Here is a 13,771-nt window from a genome sequence, read left to right as displayed (position 1 = left end):
TCTTAATATTGATTATACTGATGATGTCTCATCCATTTTAACTAAGTACCATTAAAGCTTCAAATTTCTAATGATTTCATTGAATTGACTGTTGAATTTATCATCATCCACCTGCTACCAGAAGAGAGATTAGTATAATCAAAATAGCTAATTATGCGCTGGAATTCAAGTTTGCATATACTGAAAGAGTTAAAGATGCGCTTTTCTTCTTTAATTGCTATACTTTTCATCCACATGTTCGCATATAAAGAGTTATTTTATTAATGAGCAAGTAATCCACAAGTGCTTATTACATTATGTGCTTAGATTTCTAAACATACCGAACATTATTTTCACAACTGTCAGAAGCGTTCATATTAAGTTTTTATATTTCCAGTCATGTTAATATTAGGGGTATCTGTAGTTCTTATATATTTATACCATGTTATGTTATTAAGATATTAATCATTCACTTGATTGTGCAAATTTTCAGAGCTACAAATTGCTAATAACCTATATTTTATGAGTTGTTTAATTTATCTTTGAAAATACAGTAGTGTGTTGGCTATCGGTATAAAAATGATTGTTTTAAAAGCAACACATATATCAATATTGAAGAGAAACATGCCAAAGTAAAACAAAAATTAGCAAAAAGACAGCCTTGTATTTGGAGTAGGTTTTAGTCAAAGCTATCGATTTCGAGGGCAAACAGGTACGGGTCCTAATTCATCAGCCACAAAGAAAGCTGCATCAAAAGGAAAGTCACGGTTGTATTTATACTCAACAGGAGTAAAGTCAACGAGAAGGTAGCGCCATCTGTAGGCAGAACTAGTAACGAAAATTGAAAAAGGATTTTAAAAGCGTTTGGAAGGACTGGATTGGAATTAAAGTCATTAACCTAACAAGATAGGTATTGACGTTAGAAACATATATAAATTAGTCCTTCTATCTTTTTATACCATTTTGCGTTATTCTTCCATTGCATTAAGATGCATGTGGCCAGACGAACTGCCATTTCAGAGTGATGTTGCTCTTCCAAGAGGTGTAAAGTTTTAAATTTTTTTTCTAATTAAAACAGCATATTACTTAACAAACTTATCAATAAATGCATATCTGTACTTTTTCAGACTATTTTGATTTATTTTTGTTATAGTTCGCTGAAATTTACAGTATTATACTTTATAAAGTATTCATATCTAATAACATTGCATGTTTATAATTTAGGGTTCACGATTTATGACAGAATTGATAGTTTTATAAACTTCACTTCATTGGATATATAGAAATATAATATATGTATCTTCATCAGCAGCAAAGAAATTCTACTGAATTTCTTCCTTTGAAAGCTAATTTATGTAACCTTTCCCCCTATTTAACAAGATATTTCTGCGAGCATTTAGCAATGCTTATTTTGAACAATATTTTCCCAAGACCTAATTGTTCCTGCTGCTCCTGCCGCAGTCACAAAAGAAAAATAATTACCAGATGCAGTTCATTTGAAGTATAAGATATGACAACTTTAACTTTTAACTCGAGAAAAAATACTTTTATTTATACTTTTTTATGCGGAATCATTTTAATGGAGGTAATTAACCAAATATTTTGTTGTTTGTGTTATACCCACCACTTTAGCTAATATGAGAATTAAGATTAGAATTAATTAACATCTTTAGGAGTTACAACTACAGTATAAGAAAATTATTACTTATTTTAAATCAAATCATCTATTTACACTTTACATTTGAGATATCTTGTTGAAGAATGTCGAATTTTCAATACTTCCTTTCATACTCACATTATAATCTAATGGTGCTGCTGTAAATTTGTTAATATTTATACTAATTAAATTTACGCCCACCAGCGGCCGAGCGGTAAAGTCGCTGAACACTGGTAGTTCGGTCCGAGGTTCGAATCCCGCGAACGGGCTGGCTGCATGGGCGTTTTCGTGGTTTTCCCCATGTGTAACGTGTATACGAGCCAGTTTCCCTTAGAAAGTCCTCCACGAAGGCATCCCTCCTCTTAGGCAGATAGCCCTCGAGGCTTTGCCATAATTATACACACACAATTAAATTTAGTTTATAGTTTCGATTAATTAGAAGTCTAAAGCTGTGTATAAAAGCTGAAACTAGGACACAAAAGTATAATTACCATAAATGTGAATCGAGTTATAAAAGTAAATTAAAAACAACAAGTGTGAAATATTTAGATTTTCTGAATACTGTGAAAGTAACTCTAAATAAAACAATATTTGTTTCAATAAAGTTTCTGAAATTTCTATTTTGATTTATAAACTTAAGGATCTCAGCGAAGCTAAGAGAAGTTTGCTAAAATTGCTCTGTAAACACGTAAAAACTATTTTCGTTCTTAAACTTGATGCTTATTTTTTGTATTTCTCCAGCATATTCTTTCATATATTTTTATAACCCATGTGTTGTTCAGTTGCGAAAATCACTCAGAAAGCTGATTTCGCAATATCTGAAAGAAAGTTTTATGACGTGTTCTATTCATTCTCAATATTTTAACTCCTCTGATCATTTTATAGGTAATAAAATGAGTAAACAAACATAAAAGTATTTTGAGGTTTCATCGTAAGAAATATTAAACATGTATGTTCAAGTAAATTTTTGAGGCATATATAGGATTCTTGTTCCTCTTTGTACCATTTGCAGAAGAATTGCATTGACTTAAAATATCAAGAGTATATAAACCAGAAAGTGAAAATATATCTCAGAATGGTCTAGAAATATCGTTCTATTATGTTTTTTCTGCTCTTTTGAGATACTTAGTAGGATTCCTATTCCGTTAAATAAAGAAATAAATGAACTAAAGTAGGTTAATGATAAAGATTTGGCCTTAACGACGTATTCAGAAATAAAGTGCACCTAACTAGCAAATTAGGAACATCATTTTCTTTCTTCCCTTTTCGTAAGCGATTAACCTAAAATAAGTGTGCTCTTAGAGCATTGAATGAAATAAAAGGAAATGCATTTCAAATGTTTACCATTGTATTGAACATCTCTTTTGGCTTTAGTGCAGTGAATGCTTTAATTAATATAAGAAAACAACTTATTATGTTTGTTTCTAACAATATGTTGTCGAATAAAATGATAGTAGATTTGCGTCACCGATAAAATTTCAGTTTACAATTTCTGTTGTTTGTTCAATATATGGTATCAAGATGAAAAACTATACTTTTATTCTGTTTCCGTACTGTGACAAATATAATGCATTTACTATAATACTGTACATAATGTATAATACTAATGTATACAATCTTAGCATAATAGAAATGCACGCGCTATGCAAAGTTATCAACTGGTTTTATTAGTTCTTAGGTAGACATTGGCACAGGACTAAAAACTGCGGTTATTATTATATGCGATACAATTTACTCAAAAGAAAGGATCGCTAACATATTTTTTTTACATCAGTTGAAGAAAAATACTTCGTGTCTCTTTAAAATATACGTTGGATATTTACAAATGTATAGTGTCTGTGCGGCAGGGTGGTACTCTAAATGTGCGGTCCCTCAGGGAGCGGGCCATCAAAATTTTGGGCAGAACTGAGCGCACTGTTATCTGTATGGTGCTCAAGACTCTTGCAAACGAAAGACGTAGTCTTGCACTTCTTGTTGTGATGTTACTGACAGTCAAGTGAAATAAATCAAAGCAACAACAACAATAACAAAAAATACGTTACGCGAACCCTCCCGTTACGTTTTGAACACTGCATTGTCTATATTAGGTTCATTACATCAGCTGTGACAGTAATTACTATACAGGATGCAAAAATTGGTTGTAATTTTAATTTGATTTTATCGATTATATAGACAATTTATAAATATTTACCATACTTTCTATATTTGCAGTGACTCAATTACTACAGGAAAATACTAACTTCAAAAAGTGACTCAATACTTGTTATCACTGTTTTATTTCTACCTTCAGTTTTTTCCCTTATTTTAAAGAATATTTTTAAGTAGTTATTGGTGCAGAATATAACAATAGACATACATAATGTCTCTCTTGAATTACAAGACAGGCATTATGCATTTTTATTTAGGCATTATGTATCTTGAAATCCAAATACAGATTTTTGTCAATATGAAATTGTTAAAAACGCTGTTAGGATTCTGAAAAACAATATTTGCAGTATTACGAAATATCTGTTATACCGTACGTATGAATGACCCTTTTCACCTCTTCATAGGATGTATTCGAAGATTTAACTTAACTAAGTATAAAGGTTATCAGATACTGAATTACATTTTGCCACAAGGATTTTAAAAATTAAAAAGAAGTTGCTTATTCAAGTAAAATTACAAACGAATTAATGCAATACATTTCGTGTATTTTAAATTATTGCAGTAACTGACTGTACATCTTTTACGGCTCTATGTACATATCGTCTCACAACAATTATCTTTAATTGTCCTATGCCATTTAATAATGTTATCATTAAACACTAATAGTTTAGCTATTTAATGTAAGTGTTAAAAAATTTCAAATGCGTTAACTCAGCGTTCTTATAATTTTATATCGGAAGTGTCTCATGTTAGACATGATACATCAGATTGTATTTACTGCTTACCTTACTGAAGTAGAGTACTTTATAAAATTTTGCTCCCTTTATGAATGAATGATGATATGATGATGAAAAATAAAGTTTCTAAAATTTCTGCTTTGATTTTTAGACCCACGGTCCTAAAGAATTCTGCTAAAGCTGGTTAAGATTTTTAATATGTCGACAATTTATATTTACTTAATTTAAATTGCTCCTTAAACAGGTAAAAACTGCTCTTTAAACACGTAAAAATCATTTTCATTCTTAAGTTTAATGCCTATGTATATGTATTTCCCCAGGATATTCTTTTATATAATTTTATAAACCATGTGTCCAGTTGCGAAAATCATTTAGAAAGCTGATTTTGCAATATCTGAAAATTATTTAAATATTATTATTATATATTGCTTTATTTAAGTAATTGGTATTATTATACTATTAATCGCTTAATATTATGATAATGACAAATTAATATTACCTTAATTCTCTAATTTGGCAATACAAAGCTTTAACAAATTACTAAAATGCAAGTTATTACAGCCGCAATTTAAATTTAAATTGTATACGCATTTAAAATCTTAACCATTTTTACGTGATGCAACTATATCACTTTCGATAACTTTAGTTCCTCAGTTTTCAGATACTAAATAATAAAAATAAGGACTAAATAATAAAATAAGAACGGGGGATCGTTTTAGTTTTTTTTTAAATAATTGAACCTTAAATTGTGTAATTTATATCACTATAAATATAAATATCTGTTACGAAAATATGAGCCACTTTTCTTATGAAACAGACTATTGAACATAACTCCCAGGCTTGCCTTTCTTCGCACAATTTTGCCTGAATCGTTTGGCAGTTTTCATTTTCAATTTGGTGAGTCATAATGTCTGACCGATCAAACCTTATGTTAGGGTTTGCCATTTTTTATATACATACACTCTTTTTCATTCGTATTTTCACCTTTTTTTTTTCAGATCAATGTCTGGCACTTTTAAAACCTTTCTTACTAGTTGGGGGTTTTCATCAGTTAAATTTGTATGCAATTGTTGCTTTATTTCAAAATGATACTCAATTTATAATTGTATTTGATAAAACAAAAGTTTCTATAATCACTTTATTGTTATTATTTTTATATATCAATACAAAACCTTTTTCTCCTTAATTTAAGTAATAATGTGCATTTTTAATGAAATCCCTAAATTTCTTTTCTTAAGTATAGGAAACAAATATAATTATTAGTCCAAAGGGGCTTTGTCCCTGAAGGACTATTGTTTTCGCTTTTTTGCGTTGAATCACTATAAATGTTCGTTTCACTTTTCAAACTGTTTCCACCAAATGACTTGCATTATATTTGAAGAAATTAAATAATGAAAAATGGGTATAAATGTATGTTTATTTCTCGCACTGTGATAAAACAACAGTACAGAGAGCCATCGAATTTTAAATGACGTAATCCTAGTGCGAATATGGGCATGTGGAAGCCCAAATTTGAAATTTGAAACTTGTTTTATGACCGATTTCATATTTTGTAAATCTTTAACGAATTTTTGAGTAGCAAACTCAACGATTTAAAAGCGAGCAATGGAAACACTCTACGACGCGGGGGGGGGTGAACCTTTTTATTTCCAGCGCGCGCAACTGTATATCCGGAAATTCTAAAGATATGCTCAGTTTAAAATTGTTTTGAGATATTGCTGTTAAACTGAATTTTATGGTTTAAGTGTAAAGAACATTCAATAAATAAAGGTAACACATAAAAGGTTAACATGCCCCTTTGGGTGTAATGTAAAATCTGAAAGATTTCAGATTTTTTTTCATGCATTTTTATTTTTAATTTTAGTTTCTATATAAATTTCGAATAGACGTGTTTTTTATTTTCATTCCAAAATACATTTGAACTTGCATACGTGTTTCCCATTACATATTCTTTTCGATTCCCACGTTTATCGTTCAGTTTATACTGATATATTTATAATTATTTAACTCTTACTCTGCATTTTAGTTCTTATTTATTTATGTAGACAGGCGGAGTGAATGAGGATTAACCCTCTGAGCGTTATGACTGGGTTTATCCGGTGATCAGAAGTTTTGCTACTTGGTATATATTAGCTTATAATTTAAGATATTTTGCTTTCTTACTTTCTGTAATAATGTAAATATCATCTTAATGAATGTAAGTTTATGATAATGCAGACTAAAATAAGTAATTATACAAACTAAATTATTAAATGCAGTTTAAATAATGATCTTCATGAGTATCAAATCTCGTTTGAGTTTTAAAAACAGAACATTTACAAGAAACACCCAAATATTTATGATTTGAAATTATAAGCACATTGGTCTAATAATTAACGCCTGCTTTAAAGTATATAACTAGTCTAAAAGCAGTCTTACTAATAAATTTTCCATATCCCGCTTGCTGATGGTCAAAGCGTCCCAAGAATCCCAGCTCATTTTAACGATGCGCACTAAACATCGCCATTACGAGAGCGTAAAGAGCGAAGCTGTAATCCGTCCGGGAATTATAATTTCCACCCGCACTACTTTAATGCTCCAATAAATGAGCATTTTAATGAGCCCCGGCTGCGGAGTTTGACCTGTTATAGTGAGTGATAGGGCCTTAGCATCTGACTAGTTAGCTCTTGGACTGTGGTGATGACTTGTACTCTAACACAGACCCCTTTATGGTGAACGCTTGATTAAGATTCAATGCATTGTGGCTCATCAGGGAAAAATACTTGTCTGATCCTTTTAGGGAGCTGAGTTTTCACGGCTTAATCATGGATTCTTAAGGCACGCTGACTGATTTCCCAAGATGCATCTCGCAACAGAAAGAAACTATTTGCTTCCCTATCATGAGCATTGTAAATACAATTTAATGAAGCGAAGAAAATTTAGTGAAGTCTTCTACAGTGGAATAAAATACATCTGACTTATTTACACTTCCTCATTAAAGTAGTATTTACAAAATTTTGAGTAGAGTGTACACATTTATTTTAATTGTAAAATAATGTGTATGATATATTATTTAAGAAGGTCGATCGAAGCATCTTATTATACTTTAGATTCAAATGCAGTTTTACAAGTGTTAGATTTTCTGTAGTGATTTTCGTAATACATGGAATACTGAAATTCAAATCCGTTTATAATGATTACGAATAATGAATTACATACGTTTAGAATTGAATAACATTATGTTCTAATAAACTTTAAACTGATATTATTCGGATTATCTTGCAAAGATTTTAAGATGATATAACATTTTTTTTTCAATATTCAATAAAATAATTGACCATACACATTGTTCATATAGTAGTATGGGTATTAGAAAAGAGTAATAATATCGCGCATTATATTTAATGTCTTGAAAGCTGATGTTTCTTTCAGCTGCCTGCCAGTTCCTCTAACCCCGGGATCCCCAACTTTTTTGTCCGTAAGAGCATTTTATCTAGACCAGACTACTATTTTCCAATGATTATTTCTCAATTTCTCAATAGAAGTATTTAAATTTTTTTTTTCCATTTGCACAACATGTGGGCTATCTGTATCAAAGATGCACTCATAAAAATATTAGACTAAAAATTGGTTACTATTTTAATTATCTTTAAGATTTTAATTTAAATTATAATACTTTAATGCTAAAATTTAGTGCAAAATTTGGGCATGCTTAAGAGAGATCAATTTCATTATGTCTGGTCTCATTTCACTTAGCTTTATCCGTAAATTAGGATCCAATTTTAATTTCTTCTGTATTTATTTTTTAAATATGACATGGAAGAAAAATCATTGTTGGCACAAACAGGTTGTGCAAAAATGCAATACAAACTTAATAGCTTTATTTGAAATGCCAATAATTTTTTTTTTTTTTTTTTGATTTAGCCAAAATTTCCAAGTGTGTTATTTTTGAAATCTTCAGTTAGAATTTAACTCCAGGATATTTCTAGCAATTGATCCTTTTCTTCACGAGGTAGAATTTCAGGTACGTTTGAAATAAATGGATGTCTAATCCAATTTTCGTCTTCATAAACCTTGGGAAAGTACGTGTTCAAAATTATTTATCAATGAAAATAACGACTTTTAATGTCAGATGCTAATTCTTCTTTTCTTTTCAAATTATTTTCTGTTAGAAACTTTTTAGATGTGATGAACAGCTTAAAATATTATTATCCAATTCTTCGATTATTAGATCGAGTTCTTTTTAACAATTGCATTTATTTTATTTCTAATGGTAAAGAAATTAAAACTTTGCCGTTGTAATCTTAAATTTATCTCATTTAACTTTCCATAAATATCAGCTAAATATGCTAAAACGCACCAAACATAAAATTTAGGTTTGTTTTATTATTTTATTTAAATGCACAATATATTGTAAGTTCTTCAAAAACAAACGACGATATTCTCAAATCGCGCTCAATTGTTGGACTCAATTTCCATTTCATTAAAAGCGAGAAAACTTTAGAATTTTATTAAAAACTAAAAACATTTTTATCGTGATCGCACAGCGGCGGGAACATTTTAAACTAGTGGTCTTCAACCTTTCACGCCCGAGAGCCACATCAATAAACTCACAAAGATCCGCGGGCCACATGTCTGTCAAAAAATAGTATAGTCAGAAAATTTATATAAAAAGGGAGGTTTGTTTTCCAAAACTATAGTTGATTCTAAACGAAGAGACAGTGTTACAGATTTTGTATATATATATATATATATATATATATATATATATATACATCGGTTCCTAAAAGTCAAATGGGAATTGAATTAAAATTTTTAAAACTTTTTTTTAACTACGGGAAAAAAGTATAAAGATGATTGTACAGAACCATGTTATAAAATGCATTTACAATAAAAAAAGGAAAAAAAAACTTACATTACTGGCGAAAGATGGTAGTTACATCAGCTTTAATGTAAAATTTGACATTGTTTTTGCTTGATCAAAGCTTCAATATCCGGTTTAATCTGCTTTGTTGCAATTCGTACAGTTTTCTCCAAATGTCTGTCTGTCAGTCGTGTTTTTGTTTTTGATTTTAGGATTTTCATTTTACTAAAACTGTCATTCACATATGTAGGTACTGCCAAAGACAGAAGACATGAAAAGTGCATGTTTACGAATTCCTGGATACTTATCTTCGGTCACGTACTTCGAACAAATATCAATTAATGTATTATTTTCAAGAAACTTGCATTTTACTGCAGAATCACACTGTAAATCTATAAATTCTAATTGAAGTTCAAGTGGAACACATATTACATAAGGTAAAGTGAAATTTTTGAAAAATTCGAATTTTGAAAATTTTATCTCAAATAATATCAGGCATATGTCAATAAAATGTTTTAAATATTACCAATAAGAGAAAAAAAGTTTTTTTTTTTTTTCAAGACAAAAAGCTGACAATACAATTTTTCTCGAAATCAGAATTTCTTAAAATTCTTCAAATTCAAATGTGGGGCCACTAAAATGCATTCAGCGGGCCACGGGTTGAAGACCCCTACTTTAAACTATCGGCGGGCACCGCCCGGGGACATCGGGTTGAGAACCCCTATCTAACCTATCTATTCTTAGTATCTAGAATTATATCAATATCTATTGTTCGTTCTCTGCATCCGGAACTTTGCTATTCAGCAAGAGTTTCTATCATCATTTAATTGTTTATTATTTCTACCTGCATTATACTTTTTTTTTTTTTTTTTTACCATTACACGTCTCATTTGAGTGCTAATAGAGCAAATTTTACCACTCCTACATGAGAATATCAATTCGAATAACAAAACAATCACCATTCATTCAAGGCCAGAGTAAAATAAACCGATTTGATATGTCATTCACGTGAACGAATAAAAAGTGAAAGAAATATGAAATACATTCGCTTGAAAAAATGCTGGTGCATCTTATAAATATGAATGTATTTTCAGCACAATCGTCCTGGGTCGAAATTCTTTCCCTGTTAGGAATTATGTTCACCGTTTTTCTGTTTTGGCTGGCATAAGAGTATACACAAAGAAAGGATTCTTGGAATTCAGCCAAAATTCTGAGTGTCGTCTTCTTATTCGTTTCTGGCAAACCTGTAAGTTACATAAAATAGGTATTTGGCGATTCCTGAGTTAATACGCGCCTTTGCTTTTTTTTTCCCTTCGACTTGCGTATTTCATCTTTGTCTGAGTAGCCTAAAAACTCGCGTTAGAAAAAATATTTCTAATTTTGAGAATGAGTTTATCATATCTCAAGCGATTTTTTACAAATATACAGTTACTTCAGTTTTTTTCAGGATGGAGAAGAAGCAAAATGTTTTTTTTTTTTTTTTTTTTTTTTTTTTTTGCAAGTGTCATCGTATGCCCTGAAATCCTCTTATATTCTTTGTCCTTGATGTCTGGTTGTCTGGTCTCTGACGAAAATGTCCGTCCATTCATTTTCATTTTAAAACGATTCGTTGCATATCTCGTTTCCTTTCATAAACGTCCATTTGAAAAAAAATTTTTGAAAACTTTTTACACTTTATTCTGAAATTAATCATCATATGATATAATTCATCATCACAAATTATGACAACTACTTAGATAATAAACATTTTAAGAAATGCTCGACTGATATCAAATAATTTTTCATAGTTAATTATGTTAAGTAGCAACAATGGGCAGTATGTAAATTATACTGTTCGATGTTAATCATTAAGAACGCTTGCAGAAATAAAATGAGGTTAGTAAGTTTATTTTAAAATACCATTTCATTCTTCAGTAATTATGGAAACCCGTAAATAAAAAACCAGGTTATAATTTATTTGTTTCAATTAATTTCTAAAAATAGAGATTTGTTTGCTAAAGCAACTAAACATTTTTAATAAATATTATTGTAAAACGTTCGGCAGTATATACTTATTTTTTAAATAAATTTTAGAATTAGCAAATTACCCTTATTTTTCAAAATATATGTATTTTTGATAATTATTATGTTATATTTATTATTAAAAAAAATTCAGCCGTATAACATATGTAATTTTGATATTGAAAATATTAATTATTAGCCCAAACGGGAGTTAACCCAAAAGGGCTATAAGCCTCGAAATGACGAATCACTTTAATCAGTCTCGAATCACTATAAACGGCTGTATCACTTTGCAAATTGTTGCCACCAAATATTATCGGCCTGTGTTACAGTTAAAGAAATAATAAAGGATCTTAGAGAATGTGCGTATGTTTCTCGTATTGTGAAAAAAACAGCAGTACCTGGAGCCATCAAATTTTAAATAACGTACTCCTATATCCGAACACGGGCACCTGGAAGCCCGAATCTTGAATTTCGAATTTTTTTTATTATCTACTAGCAGCTTCGCTGACAGCATTCGTCTGGCTTTTAAATGTACCGGAAAAATGGCTAAAGGAAACACCAAACATGTATAACAAAATTACAATGAAATAAGCAATATCCCTTAATACAAATATTAATTATCCTAATAAATAAATTAACCAAGTTCACTTTGCAAAATCTTAAGAAATCAAATGGTATAAGAGGTTAAGAACTTTGTGTCCTAAAAAAATCACTGAGAACGTTTCAATATCTTAAAAATGTGAAATGTGCAATAAATAACATAAAAGAATACAAAAAGAACTTTATTTCCTAAAAAAATCACTCAGAACGTTTCAATATCTTGAAAACAGTGAAATGAGCAATAAATAACATAAAAGAATACAAAAAGCAAAAAATTCTGAAAAGCAAAGTGTAATAAATGATATTTTATCTTATATTTTACAGAGAAAAAAAATACAATGAAAAAAGCTATATCCCTTAATACAAATATTAATTATCCTAATAAAAAATTAACCAACTTTCCTGTGAAGAAAAAAAATCATGCGAAACTTTTCAATATCTTACAAACAGTGAAATAAGCAAAAAATAACATGAAAGCAACTAAAAAAACATAACATTCCGCGCAGAATTTTACTCTACAGAACAACTTTATCAAAAAAATCAATAAAAATGTGTTATATATATATATATATATATATAAATGACAATGAAATATTCCAATTTCTTAAAAACTGTGACATATGAAATACGATGAAAAATTGTTGCCAAACCCATATTTCTGAAAGAATGAAACTATTCAAAATGATGCGATTTCATCAAAAATCTATCAACAACAATAAGACAGGAAAATTGTTGCCCAAATCACATTTTTAAAGATGTGAGATGTGAGAAGTGTACTCGGAAGCTTAGTTAAAAAATTCTTTAAAAATACAAAATATTATCATTTTTCCAAAATTCTTTTTGTAAAAGCAGTCGCAAGGATAAAAATTTAACGTGTCCAAAAATCAAAGAAAAATAAACTGTACATTTTAAAAAATAAATGTTTTTAGAAAAAATCCCGTTGAAAAGGTGTTAAGCTCCCTTTGTTAAATAAATTCCTATTTAATCGATTTATTGAAAAAAAATTATTTTAAGTTCATAAAATAGCTAAGTCCCTACGTTTCATGACGATGTGAAAATGAAGTGTGTAGAGTAAAATCTCGCTTTTCTATAGTCCATTATGTCTCAAAATGACGCGATTTTGTCACAAAACATAAAATAAAAAAATTGGAATTGGAATTTCAAAAAACTCGCTTCGAGGTGCACTGGCTCTTGTCTAGATGCACCTATGTACCAAATTTCGTAGCCGTGGGTCTATTAGTTTACGCGCAGGGCGAACGAAAGACACACACAGACAGATTCTTTCTCTTATTATATGTAGAGATTTTATGTTTTGTAAACTTTAACGAATTTTTGATTAAGAAACTCAACGATTTCAAAGCGAGCAGTGGTTTCAAAGCGAGCAGTTTTAAAGCGAGCGAGCACTGTGCGGAATAAAATATTTTTATTTCCAGCGCGCGAGGCTGTCTATCGGAAATGCTAAAGATATCCCGCTTTTGAATATTTTTACCCCAAATGCTGTCGAAATATCTATGTATATATAAATAAAAAAAAAAGCGTAATATAAAATCTGAAAGCGTTCAGACGTTTTTTTAAAATGTTTTTATTAACACGTGTGTAAATTTATTCAGTAATTAATGGCAGGACTAACTCACTAATCTGGCGTACATGCATCATCTCTTCATCAAGAAGAGTACTTTTTTACATTGTTTGGCACCTCCTAAGTAACTCAGCCATTCGTAGATAATAATAGATATTATTAAAAGAAATTAGATTTGGCAGAAAAATATATAACCTTTATCGTTGAGAACATGTAAAAATGGG

Source organism: Stegodyphus dumicola, chromosome 1 (assembly GCF_044657685.1).
Source record: "Stegodyphus dumicola isolate Sdum_Otavi_A_Nest chromosome 1, ASM4465768v1".
Lineage (NCBI taxonomy): Eukaryota > Metazoa > Arthropoda > Arachnida > Araneae > Eresidae > Stegodyphus > Stegodyphus dumicola.
Note: the sequence above shows the minus strand (reverse complement) of the source record.